Here is a 19,177-nt window from a genome sequence, read left to right on the forward strand (position 1 = left end):
ATGAGTAGAGGGTGTAAAGAAGCCTTTGTTAATTATTTCCTGTCATCATGTTTAATTTATATGGAAACGCACTCAGATTTCAGACTCTGTGAGCTTCTCCCAGACAAGCCTTAAAACAGAGCCCTGGAGGAGCGGAGCCTTTGTTGACTGCATGAATGGCAGCACTGTTGTGTGTTTGTTGCCTGTGTGTTTTGTTGTTGATGTAAAATCAAAAACATGCCCTTGGCCATGTAAAAAGAAAAAGAAAATAAAAAAAAACAACAAAAAACTCACGAACAATTATTTTACAACTATTTCAAAGATTCAGAGGATGAGATCCTGCTGAGATTTGCCTCAAGAATTTCTTTACTGATGGTTGCAGTGGTTTAGGTTTCATTTGTGGTACTTGTCACATTGTTGTACTGTATATGTATCGTATATAAGATAGTTGCGTGGAATTGGAAAAAATGTATGGTTGGTTTGAATTTGATGGCAAATATTACACATTTCAAAAAAGTTGTTAACAAATATAGCTCTTGACAAGTTCACCAAACATAGGCCTACAAGTTTATATCTGTGCCCCAATGAATCATTTTGATGGTAACCTTGAGAGACAGCTCAACTGTATCCAATGTACTTGCTACATTTCTCTCTAAAGAAAATGGGAGTAATAAGGAGATCTGTGCTTCTGAGGAATGCTTTTGTAAAAAAAAAAAAACACACACACACAATAGAACAAGATCAATGATTAGGGGGCTTTTTCATCTACTTCTTATGTGAGGTCATGTCCATTCAACGATCCAATGATCCCTAAGTGCATGAGTTTTCCACTAGTGAGTTCTCTTGTTGACAAACTGTACTGTCGGGAGATGTTTTGTGAAAAGAGATGTTTGGATAGGCTTTTAAAACAGTTCTAACGGGTTATTGTTGATTCCCCGTCCTCTCCCTTTGATCTATTCTCAATTTATGTGGCTTTCCTCCCCGCCTCACATGTCCACCTCATCAGATCGGTGGCCTCAAACAGTTCTCAAGGTTAGAGGTCACTCAATCACTTGGGGGGGCCTCACGTCAGGTCGCATCAATGCACTTGGCTCCTTGTGGATGGAATGAATTCATTTGCACTTATCTCTCTCGACACTTTACCTATTTAGCTTTCAGGAAGAAGAGGATGGGGACGTGCATTGTGTTGAACAGGGGGAAAAGAACAAGAAGATTCACATGACTTCCTCTCCGATGCACTTTTTATGATCAATATGGGTTGTGGCTTGTCTCGCTGTCTATTTGTCAGTAGATAACTGCCCTCAATATACAATCTACACAAAGGTAGCTGTAATTATTGGACTTGTTTGTTCCAAAACTGCCAAAGTGAAGGGAATGTGCCACTCGGTTTAAAAAAATGAATCAGTTAGTTATAGCTTGTTATTGTTCTTGGTCATTCGCACAATTGTGATTACTAAGAACTTGTTGGTGTGTTTTCCTGCAAGCTTTTGCGTGTACTTATGCGTTAGGTGTGGGTGGCTCTCAGTGGGGGATTAGTCTTTGACACCCTTTTAAAAGCCAAACCTCACTTTAACACACCCACCGCATGCCAGGCCAGCTGCAGCTGTTGGGCCTCATTGCTAGAGATGTAGAGAATTCCTCACACTCTGCAATTAGAGCTGCAGATTGCTGAATAGCACACATTGCGATGTCCTAAAATGGCACTTGGTCCCCTTTTTGCTTCTAAGAACACAGAGTAAATAGGAATTGATGAGAGCCAATCGTGGCAAACTGGGCCAGTCTGTCTCAAGGCTGACAGATTGCGTTCTGTGCAAGCTGCTCCTTGCGATGTGCTATTACAACGGCTAAAGAAACCAAAGGCCTCATTGATGGGGTGGGTTTCTCACGCCTGAGTGAGAATGTTCGCTTTCCATCGAGTCAAGTGGTGCATTGTGATCTCAACCAAAGAAATGCAAATATATGGAACAGATGCACTACTTCTTTTTGCCGGTGTGTCCGCAAAGTAATCCCTCACAGCGACGAGGACGGTGTTGTGTGAACTGTGGACGCTATACTTAAGTGTTAACAAGGCAAACGCCATGTCACCTTGGCACATGTGATGGTTGCTCGCCTTTCACGACTGTTTTTTTCCCCATTTTTTCATTAAGGTTGGATGCTCAGGGTGGATAAATGGGGTATTTTGTGGCCTTGGCCAGAGGGAGAGCTAAACAATGCAGGACACACACAGAGCATGGTCTTTTCAAGAGAAAACTGCTAAAAGAAGTATTTCCTAAGCCCCCCTTCCTTTTTTACCCACACTCTCCTTCACTACTTCTGCCTCTTACTCCCTTTCCAAATCGTCTTTCTCCTCCATGAGAACAGAGCCTGCTCCCATAATGTTTCCATAAACGGGCAGAGGCAATGGAAATAACTCGCTTTCCCATCTCCATCTACCCCTTCAGTCACTTATTAGCAATCTCTGGCCAGTACATGTGCTCAATGCTCCTGATGATACACTGTTGTGTACTTCTCCAAGCACTAAGTGCACTGTTAATGTATCTTTAAGTCTGATGCAGCCGGGCTATCGTTGTTTTCATCCAGCATCAATGCAAATGGGTCTGTTGTTTTCAGAGCTGGACCATTTCACATATTGATTTGTAATGTACATTGTTGTCTGTCTGGTCTGCTACAGGTGGCTCTGCCAAGCAGCAATGGCATGACGCAAGCGGTTATTGGTTAGCTGTAGGTCCATTGATGAATTGGATCCATTTTGGTGCAGGTGTGATTAAGAAATGTATTTTCACTTTTGGGGGCGGCATGGCTTAGTGGTAGAGTGGTTGTCTCCCATCCGTGAAGTTGTGGGTTCGATCCTCACCTCTGGTGACCAAGTCGAAGTGTCCTTGAGCAAGACACTAAACCCCAATTTGCTCACAGTGGACTTGGCAGCGCCCTGCATGCCAGCAGCTGACCACTGGTGTGTGAATGTGAGACATTGTACCGTATGGTGTAGTTATAAGCGCTATATAAAAAGTAGTCCATTTTACCATTTTACTTTTTGATAGTACAGTATAGTCTGCTTACATTGGGGCCAAGTGGAACAAAACCAAGCAGATTAAGGGTCTTGTCTGCACGGTGTGGCCTCAAAATGATTCCACCATGGCTGAAGACTCGACCAACTGGGGCGTTTATGCTGGCACTTTAACTTGGAAATTTAGTTTTTGGATGAGTTCTGAAAAGTACTTTGTAGTCATTTATTTCCTTAATTAATTTTAAAACCATTTTTATTCAGGGTGCTTTTTTAAACTTAAAGTGGAAGTCAACCATAAACATTTCTTACACTAATATCTTATATGTGACTTCGTTAGTCTAAACATGACATTCAGATTAATATTACATTTTTGGAATATGACTTAAGCAGCAACATCCAGCCATTTTTATCCAGGCGGCCATTTTGCCACTTGCTGCACTTTATTAACAGTTAGGTCAAAAATAACCCAACTATGGGTCAAAAATAGACCGATCCTCTATTTGGGTCAATTAGACCCAACTTTGAGTCAAGAAATGGGTAATTTAGTGTAAAACAACTCATAAATATTGGTCAGATCCTTTAGTTGGCTCAAAAAATTGGGTCATGCTTTATAAAACAACTCAGAAAGTTGGGTCAAATTGACCCATAAAGTGTATCGGTCCATTTCTGATCCATAATAAGGTTATTTTTGACCAAACAGTTTTTAGAGTGTGTCGACTGAAGATGACATCAATGTTGCTGAGGGCTCAGGCAAAAACCAATCCGAGCTCACCTGTTTTCTGAAGCTGCTCTGTGATTGGTTGTTACCTGAGACCTGAGCAACATTAATGTCATCTTCGGTCGACAGCAAGTGGCAAAATGGCTGCCCCCTGAGATGGATTAAAAACGTAAAAGTAAATTGATTCCATGTGTTACCGACCAGCCCATTTAAAAACCATCACTACTTCATTCACTCTATTGTTAACTCTCTATTTTAAAGCATGGTCAGTCAGAGGTGTTGAACAATTGATTTAAAGCTTATTAGCTGACCGTCAACAAACATTTGCTGTGTCTACATTGGAGCACAGCATATATACAGTATGTCTGCTATTAATGTTCATTTAATGTTGCCATCATGAGGCACACTTCTTTAGATGGTTAAACTGCAAACATCTGGCATCGTCTGTTATGTCATTTAACAACATTGGGCACCTTGCCGGTACTGCTATTCTGCTGTTTACAATATGGCTTCCACTGTCATTTCCCCTTTACTTCCTTCCTACCTCCGCACACATCTGCAGAGTAACACCCCTAATCTGACATCCCGCTCGCTCTTCTTTGCCAAAAGTCCAATGAAGCCATCACTATGAAGCCACACTGATCATAATGTGGGTGTAAATTTCAACCCCTACAATTGTAAAAAAATAATAAATTTCTCCGTTAAGTATGTCATTTTTATGCACTTGCACAATTTATTATAAATAGCTTTGTCAAAACCTGTGAACTATAATAAGTACACTTATGTGTAATAGCTATTTTTCAACAATATCTCCTATATTAGCACAATTCAGTCATTCACTGGGTAACTGTTCATCGCTGCACCACTCTCTCCTTTCCCTCCTTTTACTTCTGTCTTTGTTCATAAAGGACGACTGCTGTCACTCATGGCGAAAAAGTCGCCTAGCAACAAGATCGAGGGATGCGAGCCACTGTTTACCCTCCGCCGCCTCACCTCATGCCCGCAGCCCCCTTGTCGTTCGTGCTCTCTTGTTCTGTGGAAGAGTGTTGGAAAATGGTGGTAGCTTAGCCCCCCTCTCCATGATGAATCCAAACTAAATTTACAGAACACATTGAGAGGTGGGTGAGGGGGGGGGGGGGGGGGGGGTGGATAAGAGTGGCAGTGGTCCTGCCTGTTGCTTGCTTGCTGTTCAGCCTCTCAGCTGGAAGAAAATGCCATTTCCTTTTACTTCCACTTCCATTCTACATAACTAAGGAGAACCTTGTCCTTCCACAGCATGCTGTTATCAGCAGGACTAAAAATACTGGACGGCAAATACATCACATTCCTGCCTATCATCACTCATACCAAGTCTTAGCGGATACAGGTGTCTTTGGTTCTCTGTAAATCATTAAATGGAACCTGGTGGAAGCAATCAGGCTAAAGTCTTTGTTCCTTGCCTCATTATGCAGTTCTACCTGTTTAAGTAGTGTAATTGTGGAGCAAGCGTCAATGAGTTCCACACAACCGTACAGTTTCTTTTCCCCAGGTCTTGACCAAAGGAATCAACAATTCTCCAACCTATTTTACTGCAGAAACCTATAAAAGATGAGGAATGGCAAAATATTTAAATATGGTCATCTCTAATGAATATTCACGATTATTACTTTTGGCTTGCTGAGTTTAACAGTGTGTGACTTTTATGTTTTATTTCCGGAGGTTATACAATTCCCAAACCTATAGTTATAATAATCGATCAGATTTTTAAACTGTTTTGTGAAGAATGTTTTGTTTATAGGTGTGTTAGTAACATTTCACGATACAGATAGCAGGTGTGCCCATATGCATGATAGAACATATAATGGGGAGTTCACAGAAAGAGAAGCTGATAATGATATGCCAAGAAATGTATGTGCACTGTGTTGCAAGTGAAATGAGAAATTACACAAACGTTTGTGGCAAAATTAACCCCCATAGGAATAAGCACTGTATGTTAATTAGTCCTAAACGTCACCGTAAAACTATGTCTCATGTGTAGATTCTCAGTTATCCAGGTCACGTTAATCGGCAAGTTGAAACGAGGCAACTGGGCTTGTACGTCTTGTTGACAGGAACAAAGAACATGTCCAGCAAAAGGTTTGCAGATCACAGTAAAACGCCTTGTTTGCATTTGGGACAGCTAGGCATTAACCAAACCCCCTCAACTTTGCTGTTTATTTGAATCACAGACTTTGATGTGTAGCATTTGAAAGAGGAGCTTTTAAGATGTGTTTTTAGCGTTTGTGAATGTAGGTCGCCGTGTGTGTGTTTCCATCTCTGTAATGACTACCTTTGCTATGTAAATGACCCATCAGTGACGGTCTTGCATGTGCAAACGGGCAGTATTCTTCAGTTTGTGTGTTCCTCCACAAGCTCTGCTCGGCGTGTGTAGGCTGATGAATAGTTTGTGTGTCTGCTAGGACGCAGTGACAAGAAAATTTAAGTGTTACCTCCTGGGGCTTCCCACTCCTCAAATAAAACTCCTTCCTTCCCATTCACTCAAATCAAAGCTGGGAACATGCCTGTGGAGGCTGGATCAAAGCAGAATGTGGCACAAAGATGCTTATACTTGCTACCATTCATTCATTCAGCTAGATTAAAGTCTGTCATTTCCCGCTATTATCACACTCACATCCAAAGCAATCACGAGGAAGTAGTTGGAATGACTCAGTTTTACTGTTTTTCCAATTAAGCACACTAAACCCAATTATGTTTTACCATACGAGGACTATATAATCAAACCTTAATTATCCCAAAGGCCTGTGCTGTATTTAGCTGTCATGCGTTGAAACGATGTTGACTTCCTCCCAAACAACCTGCTTCACATTCTGTAAACCAGGGGTGCTCAAGCCCGGTCCTCGAGAGCCCCTATCCAGGCTGTTTTAACACGGTTCCCTCCTGCAGCACTGCTGAATCTAATGATCAGCTAATCAGCGAGCTTTGCAGAAGCCTGATAACGATCCTGATCACGAATCAGGTGTGTTAGTGGTGAGACACATGGATAGGAGCTCTCGAGGACCAAACTTGAGCACCCCTGCTGTAAAACCTACCAAGTTGACGCTTATACGTCATTGTTTGTAGTATGAGAATTCCACTAGATTGTTATACTGCACAACCAAGCTCACGTTCAAAACTTTTATCACATCAAGCCAGAAGCTGGCAAACGTCAGTTTGGTATGCAAATGACAGTGAAAACAGAAGATATGCTTGTTAAAATTAGGCGTGTAGGGCTGTGTGAAAACAACAAAGGACCACCAGAGCACTGATATACGTTTACATGCAATCAATAATCCGAATATTGCCAATATTTGGGTTTTGAAAGATCATGTAAACCTGTGCAAAAAGCCAAATATGTTTTAAAAACACCAATAAAACACCCGTGTTAGCCCTTTTGTGACCCGAATATTTGGCCATATAAACTTGTATCGGGGTACACTTGGTGATTTACTTGGCTAGTGTAAGCCCTTCGACTTAGCCCCCCCCCCCTCCCGATGAAGTATTTTGTTGTGTTGGCGGTCTGTTTTAATACTGCCTTTGCCAGTTCTAGATATGTAAGATCATTGTGTGGCAAATAATGAGAACTGGATTAGCTGCCCTTTTGTGAAAGGCATATCTGGTTGTGGGTTTTCACCCATATTGCAGTGTGTTCAAATGTTCTTCTACCACATATCATGTTGTTGTTCACAAGAATGGCATATGTGGCTTTCACCGTCTTCTATCAGTATAACTTCAAATTTTGAAGAAGAATTTTGAAGGTCACTGGCTTTACCCATGCATCTTTACTTAAGATAACAGAATGTTTTCCCCTCTCTGCCCCCCCCCCCCCGCCCTTCCTGTCAGGCAAAGGAGCTCCGAATGTCACCGTCCATGCATTCGAACCCCCCACCCCACACACGCATATCCAAACTTCGCCTCCCAGCAGTATTTCTGCCCCCACCCAGGGCAGCCACCTACTTTCTCTTACATATGCTAATGCTAATGTGTCATTCAGCTGTTGGTGGCTTTGTCACAGGGGGAGGTAGAGACTTGTGTGCATTAAGGAGCAGCTGTATGCAGTTCGCCAAATTGACTCCCTGATGGCTGCCAGACTTGCCCTTAATTACTTTTAGCTTCTTATTCCGTAACTTTTCACAAAACTTTTAAGACACACTAAACTTTTTGTTTTTGTTTTTTTGTTTACGAGTTGTCTTTTGGTTTACGGATTCCTTGCCCTCGCGTGTTTCCGGGCGGCAACAAGTGGAGGATGGATTTATTGCAGAGCGATGGCTTCGACACAGCGGGCTCATTATCCTGGTGGCTTACAGAGATTTACATCCTCACCATGGCTTGAGTAAAAAAAAGGACTCTTGTAAGTAAATAAACATGACAACTATTGATATCCAATGGTCTTAAATGCAGAGGTCTAATTTATCCTTTGTTGTTTACTTGAATTTCTGTGCTCATGTGTGTTTATAGACGAGTAGTTGAGTGGATGTATGTCAAACAAGTGTGTGTGTGTGTGTGTGTGTGTGTGTTTTGGCAGAGGCAACACAGGAAGCTCTTGCGTGGTTAATATATGTGATTCATCCACATCTGTGCTTACTTGTGTTCACCTCTCTTCCCTTCACATTTTCCGCTTGACTAAACTTACTCTATTGTCAGTATTGGAGCTTTCAGCTTGCGTGACCCGAGGGCTGAAGTCTGTCTCTTATAGCTGCCAGGTTTGTGTCAACAACAGCCGGCAAAGTGTGAAAAACATACTTTGAGAAGAAAATGACTTGCAATCTTTGTGAGTCAGCAGGTATTAACTCCACAGGACTGAAATGTTTTGATTAGGGGTGTCAAAATTAATGTGTACATTTTGAGTTAATTTACAGTTTCTTTAACAGCTAATTTTTTTTAACGCACGATTATTGACCGCCCCTTATTTGGAAAGCCTGTACTGGGAATTCCAGGCGCAATGCAGCAGACACGTCCACGTCAAAATTTAGCATTAATACATTTTATAATAATAACGCATATATTTGTGGAGACTGGGGTCAAATCGTATTTTACAATTTTAAAAATGTGCAGAATTTCACAAGTTATTTCATGATCAAAATTAGATTGCTCTTAATATGAAACGAAAAATGCACTGAGCTGTCACCAATGTCTTACAAATGCAATTATGCCATCTAGTGACAGAAAAAAATACCTCAACACAAATCAATATATCTTTTTAATTTTAACTCAATTGTATGATTTATTATGAAAGATTAAAAGATGCAGCCATATTCTTATTTAACATCCCCCCCCCACTTTTTATGTTATGTATGACAACTTATTGTACATTTAGAACAGATATAGAATTTGTGATTAATCGTGAGTTAACTATTTAATTTCATTACGATTAAACAATTTCATCGCCTGACACCGCTAGTTTTGATATCACTTTAGCTTGTATGTGCTTCCTGAAACCTGAAATGTGATTTTGTTGTGTTGAACAACATACTGTGTAGTCAGACTGAATCAACCGGTGTGGTACAGTTTAGTTCTGGGTAATTTGTTTCATCAGTTGTGCACCACTTGTCTTGCAAGTGCAGACACTTTTATAGCTCAAGAGTCGGTCATGAATCTGAATTTATTAGCAACGTTCTTACCAACAATCCAAAAGTTAGTACAGTAGCATGTGTTATAATGTTTAAAGAAATAATTAAACTTCTCGCAGATCTGTTGACAGCTTGCCCTATTTGCAAAATGAGATTGCCGTTCTCACCAGTTCTGTCCTCCTTTTTTTTTTTTTTTTTTTTTTTCACTCCTTCCCGGGGAGTGCACTGCTGACAGGCTGTCATTATGGAAGTAGCTGGGTGGGCAGCAGGCGGCTGGAGATGAGCTGAAGGGGGAGATGTCTGCAGATAGAAATAGATAGTGGATTTTATTGCAGAGACCCAGCAGTCCACATCAAAACTTGCAAGTTCCTCTCAGTCTCCTCATTGGAGTGAAGGCTGTTGTGGCTAGCCCCCACTTCAGGGGACAGATGGCCCATTTTGGAGCGGGGCCAAAGAGCTGTGCTTTCTGTTTACGGGGGCTCTGCTGGAGCAGCCAAAAATGAACATGGTCTCCTTCTGTTGTGAACATAAAGGAAGTGCATCCTGCAAGAAATGAATAGACAGGGAGTGCAACAAAATGTACACGCGTGTGATTTAACAACGGCTAGCTTGATGATTTATACATGGTATGGCTGTCACAGTTATTGTAACTTCTCCATAGTTACAGTAGTTCTGGTTTGTGTATTTATTTATTAAAACAATATAAACCTTCCACTTCATTACCCACTGTACTGCATTAATGGACCTTGATGTGGCAGCAGTATGCTTTGTTCTCATGTGAATAAACAAGGAAAATCTGTTGTCCTGTCCCTTTGAATTCCCAGCTCCCCCCTGAAACAACTACAGAACAATGGCAATGTGCTGCCTGGCAGGCGCTGGGCAGATAGCCAGCCGGCTGACCAAATGGGCAGGAGACTCCCTTTTTCAATCAGGCCAGGAGGGAGCTTGATGCTCCCCATTGCTCACAGCACCTATCACATCCACTCTTGTGCTAATTTGGAAGACAAACCACAGGCACTTGTCTTTCAAATGCACTCGCCTTAATCCTACACCACACAAGCCTTTGCAATCGAAATATGCGTTTTGTTTACATGCTAACGAGTCTTACTTAAAGGTGCATTGTGGATTTTTTTTTACTGCCACCTCTGGCCTAAAGCCTAACTGCAGCCTCTGTGAAATGCTCTTGCTCGGGCAGAAAGTCCACCCGATTTTATCCATCCCATTTTGCCACTTGTTTATCACAGTGCGTAAGGGCTCAGCTTGTTAACGTCACATAACCAAATGTAGAAAACAAGTGAGTAGTGATGTAGTTCCAGTTTATGTGTGACGTCACATGTGGAGCGTTCAGAAAGAAGTTGCCTGAGGGCTGGTTATCGATTCTAATTTCGTCGATCGTTTCGATTTCGCTTCACAAGAGTTCAGTTCGATTCACTTCGCTTCAATTTGATATTGATTAATTATGGAACCTCATTTCTTCTTAATTTTAAGGACATAATGAAACCCACAAACTTTAAATTCCAAACCAAATTTGTGGAGGCAGTAACTAGTTAAATGATTTAGTTTATTGATGAAAGTAACATGTTATAATAACTTAAATGTTACATAAGCATTGACATCAGCAAGGATGAGATGAAAATATGTTCATAATTCTAATTCAATAATTTTAAATATAAATTTAAAAAAATATCTGAATTGTCTTAAAGTGCAATCAGTGAGATATTTCATAAATGTAAGAACATACTTTTAAATTCATGTGAACAGTAAATTTCAAGAACACGGTAAGATACAAAAAATAATTTGGACTTTGAAATTCTATTTTCTTATGAACTTAATCGATTAATGGTTTTATGAATATCAGGCTCGAAAAGGAAAATCGATTCAATATCGGTTATTCGATTATTACTATTTTTAAAACCCAGCCATTCTAAAGTATTGTCCCCCATACGCATGAAATCATACTTCAATACCGTCTTGTGACACCCTTCTCAATCTTTAAATTCTCAAATTCACCCAGCAAATGTTTTCCAGGCGGTGATCTTCACACCCTGCTAATATGATTATATCAAGTGACAGAATTGTCGTTAAGATGGCACTTGATGGATTACTGGTCATAATTATGTTCATCTTGGCTTATAAAGGTTGTCATTGGCTGCCATCTCAATATTGCTAGAATTGAATAAATTACATTTTGAAGCTGATAAATGGAGTGTCATGTTTTCATTAGAAAGAGACTGTGACCATTGGCGTAATGGATGGAAATCTGAATTAGAGACATTGGCTTAGAGGATATTCCCTCTGTCCAAGCAAATATCCATCTTTCGCCAACCTATCCATCCCTTGCCCATTTGGGATCAGAATAAATGCTTGTTGTGGTGAAATACAAAAAGGCATGTTTGTGTCTGTTGACTTGAATAGTATGCACTTAAGGAGATTTATTATGATTCTTTCCCTCCGGTTCACTGACATAATACACTTGTGTACCCTGGCAGATCTTTTTCTACTGTATGTCTGTAATCACTTGAGCACATGTAGATACTCAGATTTAAAAGAGCAGTGGGAACGTAGTTTCTGCTCGGTAAATACTTACTGTTCCCTGAACCAAATGAAATGGAGTCCAATCACGGGTGACCCATGTGCTTTAGACTCATCTGAAGCCAGCACATTCCAGATTGAGCTGCTGCTGCTGTCTAAAAAGCACCCGCAGGAAACACACACTTGTTCGTATCATCTAACTCCATTATAGGGCCCGTTTGAAATAACCACCAGTCCAGACCGCAAAGTTGAAGAAAAAACAAACGGCTATCTATTGTTAAGATTTATGCTTGAGAGCACAACTGTTGACCGATGAGGTGTGGCGAGATCCCTGCTGGGGGATGGGGGGGGGGGCATAAGGGGGTTACAGCGACCTTGACATTGCGCTACAACCAAAAGGAGTCAGTCCCGAACGGGCTTCTTTATTTCCAACTGTTACACTGCTTCACTCTGTAGACGTCTCAGTAAGTTTTCCGAGGGTTTTGGCAGTATTTATGCTGAATTCCGGTATCCGTCAGTTTCCTTTTTGTGCAGATTCCTGTCTAATCCTCTAGATTCAGATGCAAACCATGAATTTCATGCAGACAGAGCGTGCAAATTCTTTTTTGAAGCTCATGCAAGAGGAAAGACTCTTGCAGACGCTACGAGTTTGTTTGATGTGTTCTCCCGTAAGTCTGCGCACCTGGGAATGGGCATTAGCCAATGTGGGTATTTCCCACTGTGCATAGTCAAAGCAAGCACAGAGGGAATTATGAGACAGTCAATGTTGTGTGCTTTGACCTCTTTTTTTTTTTTTCCTTTTTTCTTTTTTAAACCTCTTCTGCTTATTGTTCTTTGTCTGTCGTGGGGGCGGCCAAGGTCAGTGTGCGCTGCGATGTAAACAAAAAGTCTCTGGCTCCTGCTGGCTTCCTCTGTTCAGCCGCTCTCTCTCCTAACCAATTATGAACACACACATTCCAGTAGTATACTCCTTTATCTTCTCATTTCTAATGATGGCATGATCCCATTACACATTTGTGGGCGAGCCACATCCAAATGACAAAATAAATTATGTCATGTCAGAATGGTTGGTTGACAGGAGATTTTTGCCTAGGGTGCGGGAGCAATGGTGGTCACTGCTCACAGTGTGCACATGTATGCTGCCATGGACCGGTTATTGATCTATTTTTTTTAGTATTGTTGCCTTTAACTCATTCACTCCCAGCCATTTTCACTGAAGCAACCCCTTCAACTCCTGGCTGTTTTACTGGATTTTGACAGATTTTGCAAGGCCCACAGAATACTGTGTTCTATTGCTATAAAAACATGGAACCTACCAAAAGAAAGATTAGAGTCTCTTCTTTCATCTGTTTCCATTTTGCAGCAATTAGCATTAGAATATAGCCAAGTTTCATCATTATTCACAAATCTGTTTTGAGCTGTGGGAAAATCAGCTTGTTTGCAACATGGACCTGGTTGATCTCTTATACTCTGCTGCCACCTGCTGGCCTTTTTTGTAATAACTACCAATGCTTTAAGCAACCTCTTCAGGTCAGAGGCTGCATCAAAACCTTCTGTATGCTCTAGCACAGGGTCCACCAATTCCGGTCCTCGAGGTCCCGAGTCCTGCAGGTTTGAAATGTTTCTGCCCACTAGAACACCTGATTCATATAATCAGCTCTTCAGCATGTTTGATAACAATCCTGATCTTTAGGATCAGGTGTGTTGGTAGGCGGAAACATCTCAAACCTGCAGGACTTCGAGGACCGGAATGGATGAACCGTGCTCTAGCATAAAAAAAACATAAAAAAATTATAAATAAGTTTTTGGGACTAAATGAGTTAAAGAGTAACTCACCACCAAATCAATTTTTTTTTTTTGCTGATAAGGTGTGTAAATGGGTGTCTACTAATGCTGTCTACATGTCCTAGACATTATTTTGACCTTTTAGTGCATGTTTGTTGAAAGTTTGAATTTGGGGCAAAAAAAACAAACATCTGTGTGGCGCAATCTTCAGGTTAAACACTGGGATGAATACAATTTAGCTGTTTGTCCTCTCATTGGAGGAACACAGACGTCACTTACGTGAAACCGACGTAGTTGCTCTGCCACCACCGGCTCAGTCTTGTACATGCCTTCATAGCGAGTTGGAATTGTAGCGTAATGATTTTCAGGTTAGTGATTTATTAGCATAGCATTTGGTTAGTTTATTTAGCATAGCTTGTCGTAGTAAAGAAATTATTTAGATCATAGTTTTCACTGCGGCTGTCAGTCACAGCCAGACCACGCCCAACCCTCTTCCTCCTCACAAGCCCGGCGGTCCTCCAGGCAACGCCCCCTTTGAGCACCGTTTTGGAAGCAAGAGTCGGGTTGGAGTTGAGTTACACTTTAAGGAAATAATAGAAAACTGCTTATTAGCATACAATGAAAAATGACCAGTTCACGTTGTACCCTGCCTCTCGCCCAATGACAGTTAGGATAGGCTCCAGAATGCCCGTGAGTCTTGTGATGTTAAGTGGTTCTGAGAATGGATGGAAACTTTAGAACACGATCTGGTCTGGGATATTGGTCGACCACTTTGTTCAGATAAGAATTTCTACTAATGACAAGAATGGATCTCTCTACATCACCTGCAAGTGTTTATTAGTTTCTTCCCAGGTTCTTCATTAAAACGCATTGTATTGAGGCTGGCTCCTCTTTTCTTACTTGGTTGATTAAAGAACAATTGAATACACGAGAGAAAATGACACATTTCACTTAATAATGAACGGCCAACTGGTTTTCATTTTTACATATACCAGCAAACTATTTTCTATTTCTTTTTTAAAAACATTAGTGAAATCTTGGGCTATTAGACCAAGTGATGTCAGAACCACATTAGCGATTTTGCCAACTAAAAGCGCTTTATAAAAAAAAAAGAAAAGAAAAAAAAAGTAGTAGTAGTATAGCCTGAACTTGTAATCCAAATCCGCGTTTGCATATTAGTTTACTATTTAACCACCCTACTTGAATGGGTAATTGTAATTTTGCTGGAAAACACCTCATATTCCCCCTGAAATGAAAAATCCTATTTGATCATCATGGTAAATGGAGTGCACTTATACAGCGCTTTATGCTGTCCTATCCTTTACCATGACAGTATCATGCCGTAAAACGGTTAATGTGAGTTTTTGTAGGAGTTGATGAAGTTTATGTGCACGATTTTAACTGGACAAATATATCTTAAATGTGGCACACAATTAAGCAATAGCATGAAAACCTGCCGTTACTGCGTTGCATTTGAATCAATGTTCAAATATAGTTTACACAATTGTTGTTTACATAAAAAACAAATATATATTTTTGTAAGTCTCCTCTTAAATAAGGACATACAGTATTTATATAAAACATGGGTTACGTGCATCATTCCAGTAGCTGGAAGATTGTTTTGGGTATTGCCAGGGATGAATCGATATAATCCTCTTTCTCGTTTCAAAGATTTTGATTGTCTTTGCTTTGAATGTGTCTGTCCTGCTTGTGTGAGGAAGGACATATTCTGTGGCCCACATTGCTTCTAAGCTGTGCGCGACAGAATGTGTTTCAAATTAGGTTTAGTGTGTCTTTTCCTGTTTGAGAAGTGGTGAGAGGGACTGGATTGGTCACATCTAAGCATTCTCGTTAGTGCTGCCAAACCATCTCTTCAATAAAAATCATTTTTCATTAATTATACAGTATGTACATAGCCCTACCTGGCCCCACTGCCTTGAAGACTTTTTTGCTTCCATACCTCCCTCAAGAGTGTGACCCCCATCTCTATTTACACCAGCCTTTATCACAGGTGGGCATCGAGGACCGAAGTCCTGCAGGTTTTGCATGTTGCCCTTCTCCAACACAGCTGATATATGCTGATATATCAGCTCAGCAGCAAGCTCTGCATAAGCCTGATAACGATCCTGTTGATTGGAATCAGCTTGTGTTGGAAGTGAGAAACATTCAAAACCTGCAGGACTCCGGCCCTCGAGGACCGACATAGCCCACCTCTGCTTTATCATCTCTGCATTAATCCCTGCCGGCCACATTAGCACATTGGGGTTGTTAGGTTGGTGGAGTCAGATGATCGGGCTCTTCCATTCACACGTTCAGTGGAATAAAAAGTTTGGACTTGGTCATTATTTTCAGCTGTGTCAAATGGTGGTATATAATTCCGAATTATGAAGGTTGCATTTTGTTCATGGAGCCAGAACATTAAAAAGAGAAGATTTCTTGGCCTATATTTTCATTGCATCTTCGGTCAGTAGATGTATAAAATACGGAAGCATCTTCTGGCTCATGAAAAGCGGGATGATGTCTGGTTTCCCAGACTCGTGTTATGTAAGTCTTTAGGTTACGATTGCCTAATTAATTAACCTCGCCAGCCAGATTTATAATTGGGATTCACTCGAGGGAGTTCTTCACATTATCAATCTGGTACTTCACTAGGCAGGCCGGTTTGGGGAAAGGCGGGGCTTGCTGTACAATACTTCGAGCTGATTGGACGATGTGGGATCTTTGCACATTTTGTTTTCAAGATGAAAATCTCGTCCTCCGTCTCGTTTTAAGGAGATAAAAATGCACAAAACTCCTCTCACTGTTCATATTCAACAAGAAAACGGTGAGTAATTCTGCGAGAACATAATTAATTGCAGCATCCATTCGTCTGTTAGGTTTGTCTGTTTCCCCCCCGCCATCAGTGCTTATTGGTTTCATCCTGCCTAAACAACGCATGATTGGTCCGATCGGAAAAAGATCGGCTGCAAACGTATCAGCGGGAGCGGTGCACGATGTATTCTCCGTAGTTTGTGAACTCACAAATACCGCGAGAATTCATTTTGCTGGCAAGATTACTAATTAATCCGATTTATGATTAAAATGCACAGATTTGCTTGAAAAAGGTTTTGACACAACCCCCACAATCATCTTCCCATGAGACATTAAGCCTTTCTTAATGCAAGGGCTTATTTCATTTCAATCTCTTTTGGAATTCCACAATCACAGTTAAAATATCTCGTTCTGCTTTTTAAAATGGCAAAGTCATGGTAGCCTGTCGAGGGGCTTCTTTTGTGAACTTTGATCTTCTTACAGCACACAGCTGTAGAAGGATTAACTGACACAAGTTCATCACAAAAGTACAAACATTGTTGGAAACTGGAAAGCGTAATCAAAGTACGTTGAAGCACTTTGGGGCCTGAGCTTTTGCTTTCACGTTAGCTCATGTGTTTTGAAATGTTTACCACATGTTGGCAAAAGCTCCCTTTGCAACTGCAATTTGGGACAATTGCTTGGCTGTCATCTCGTTGTAGTATGAAACAAAATTAATTGAATTTGAAGCTGACGAATCAAGTAAGATCCATGCATCCATCTTCTATACCGCTTATCTTAACGAGGGTCATAACTGACATTGGGCGAGATGCTGGGTAAAGACTGGACCGGTCGCCAGCCAATTGCAGGGCATACGTGCTCATATTCACAGCTAAGGAAAATTTCATGACTTCACTGGCATGTTTTTGGAATATTTGAGGGAACCGGCGTACACGGGAAAACCCACACAAGCACGTGGAGAAAATGCAATCTCCACACAAAAGGGAGGCCAGATTTGAATCCACAATCTCAGAACTGTGTGGCAGATGTGTTAACCACTTGTCGTGCTGCCCACTAAGTAACATAATGGATGAAAATCTTTGAGTTATCCTTTTAGTAATCAAAACAGCCTTTTTTTTTGCTCTCAAGGAAACATTTACCTAATTTGGCCTCATCATTTGAAATTGAACAGTCTTAATTCCATTTCAACTTACAACAGAGCCCCGCAGAGTTTCAAACCACCTCCAAGTAACATAAACACTGTTTGCGGGGTAAATGTGATCTCATTCGACTGTGGAGTGACATGGAATGTGGCTCATTGTTTTAATTGTGGCTTTATGGAGGACTCAAATGGTCAGTGAAGCACAAGCAACATGCCCTTGGGTTTGTTTGCTTTGCACTTGGATTTTCCCCTTTCTGGCGGGTCTTGATGAACATTGTGTGACACATCCAAATGTATGACTAGCCATAGCCTGTCACCATCAAACACTCAAAGGCCAATAATAAAAGCACGGAGCATCTTGGAAATTTGCTTCCCATTGCAGTGCTGCCCGATTCACTATATGATGAAGTCCATGAGGTGGAAAATTGGTGTAATCATCTCGGCCTCTAACCTACATGGCACCCTAATTTGGCTGTGGGAGGAGAGGACGATTGCATCAAGGCTTGACCTCTACCTCTGGAGGTCGAAACAAGTTGGGGACGAGGCTGGCTTCTACTTCCTGCCAGCTTGGAACAGAGGCACATTAATATTGCTCAATTACAACAGAGCTTTATTCAAGATAATTGGTCATGATCACAGGTCTGTGATGACCTCAAGGTTCAAAGTAGCCCGACAGCATAGTTGGAGCTAAACAAACATGTTTGACCTTGACCCTGGGGCAAAAGGGACTGGGGAGGATGCTAAAAATATAGAGTATAATTACAAAGCTGAACTCTTCAAATAGTATGCACTATTCCACTCCCTTAATTTTGACTTACCTCTTAATCTAAAGGTTGTGTCACAAACCAACCAAAACGGTATTACTGTATTACATAAATGTCTGATCTTGTAGGGTTGTTAGAAAAAATCGATTCGGCAATATATCGCGATATTACAGCGCGCAATTCTCGAATCGATTCGATATGCGGCCAAATCTATTTTTAAACATCAATTTTTTTATGGGAATATTCAACAAAACGTCTTACTTAGGGTTAGGATTCACACATTAAGCATGGAAGAATGTTATATTAATGGAACATTAAGCCTTAATATTTTATTTCAGTGCTGTTCAAACATGAAACAGACTGCAACCTGTTGCAGTGGCTCAGTTATTAGCCTGAATTTTCAAACACATAAAATAAATTTTCATACAAATCTTACAGTTAATATGTACAAGTTTACTGATAAGTATTTTCTAAATTTGAGTAAAAAACAAAAACGCAATAATCAATTTATTGATCTGCATTGGAATTAATTGGTATCAAATCGAATCGTGACCTATGAATCGTGATACGAATCAAATCGCCAGGTACTAGACAATTCACACCCCTAGTATCTTGTAGTTGTTTCAGCAAGAAAGGTTTAGTCAATGCACACAGGAAACTGGTGGGATTTAGTACATTTTTTATATATATTTATAGTACAGTCATGGCCAAAAGTTTTGAGAATGACACAAAGTATTGGTTTTCACAAAGTTTGCTGCTTCAGTGTTTTTAGATGTTTTTGTTTGATCTTACTATGATATATTGAAATATAATTACAATAATTTCACAAGTGCCAAAGACTTTTATTGACAATTA

At 40.7% G+C, this 19,177-nt stretch overlaps 1 protein-coding gene across 6 annotated transcripts in view; it reads left to right on the forward strand.

The window, feature by feature from the left end:
* The window catches only part of sipa1l2a (signal-induced proliferation-associated 1like 2, genome duplicate a), a 96,364-nt gene that overhangs the window by 9,458 nt on the left and 67,729 nt on the right, over nucleotides 1–19,177 (forward strand). Inside the window, exon 2 of one of the 6 annotated variants that reach the window (XM_086092718.1) lies at nucleotides 7,906–8,070. The exons of the other annotated variants lie outside the window; for them this stretch is intronic. The gene's annotated coding sequence lies outside the window, so the exon portion shown is untranslated. The remainder of the gene's footprint in view (nucleotides 1–7,905; nucleotides 8,071–19,177) is intronic. 6 annotated transcript variants of the gene reach the window in all.

This window comes from Leptonotus elevatus, chromosome 13 (assembly GCF_054856555.1).
Source record: "Leptonotus elevatus isolate MCC_2025b chromosome 13, RoL_Lele_1.0, whole genome shotgun sequence".
In the NCBI taxonomy this organism is placed as follows: domain Eukaryota; kingdom Metazoa; phylum Chordata; class Actinopteri; order Syngnathiformes; family Syngnathidae; genus Leptonotus; species Leptonotus elevatus.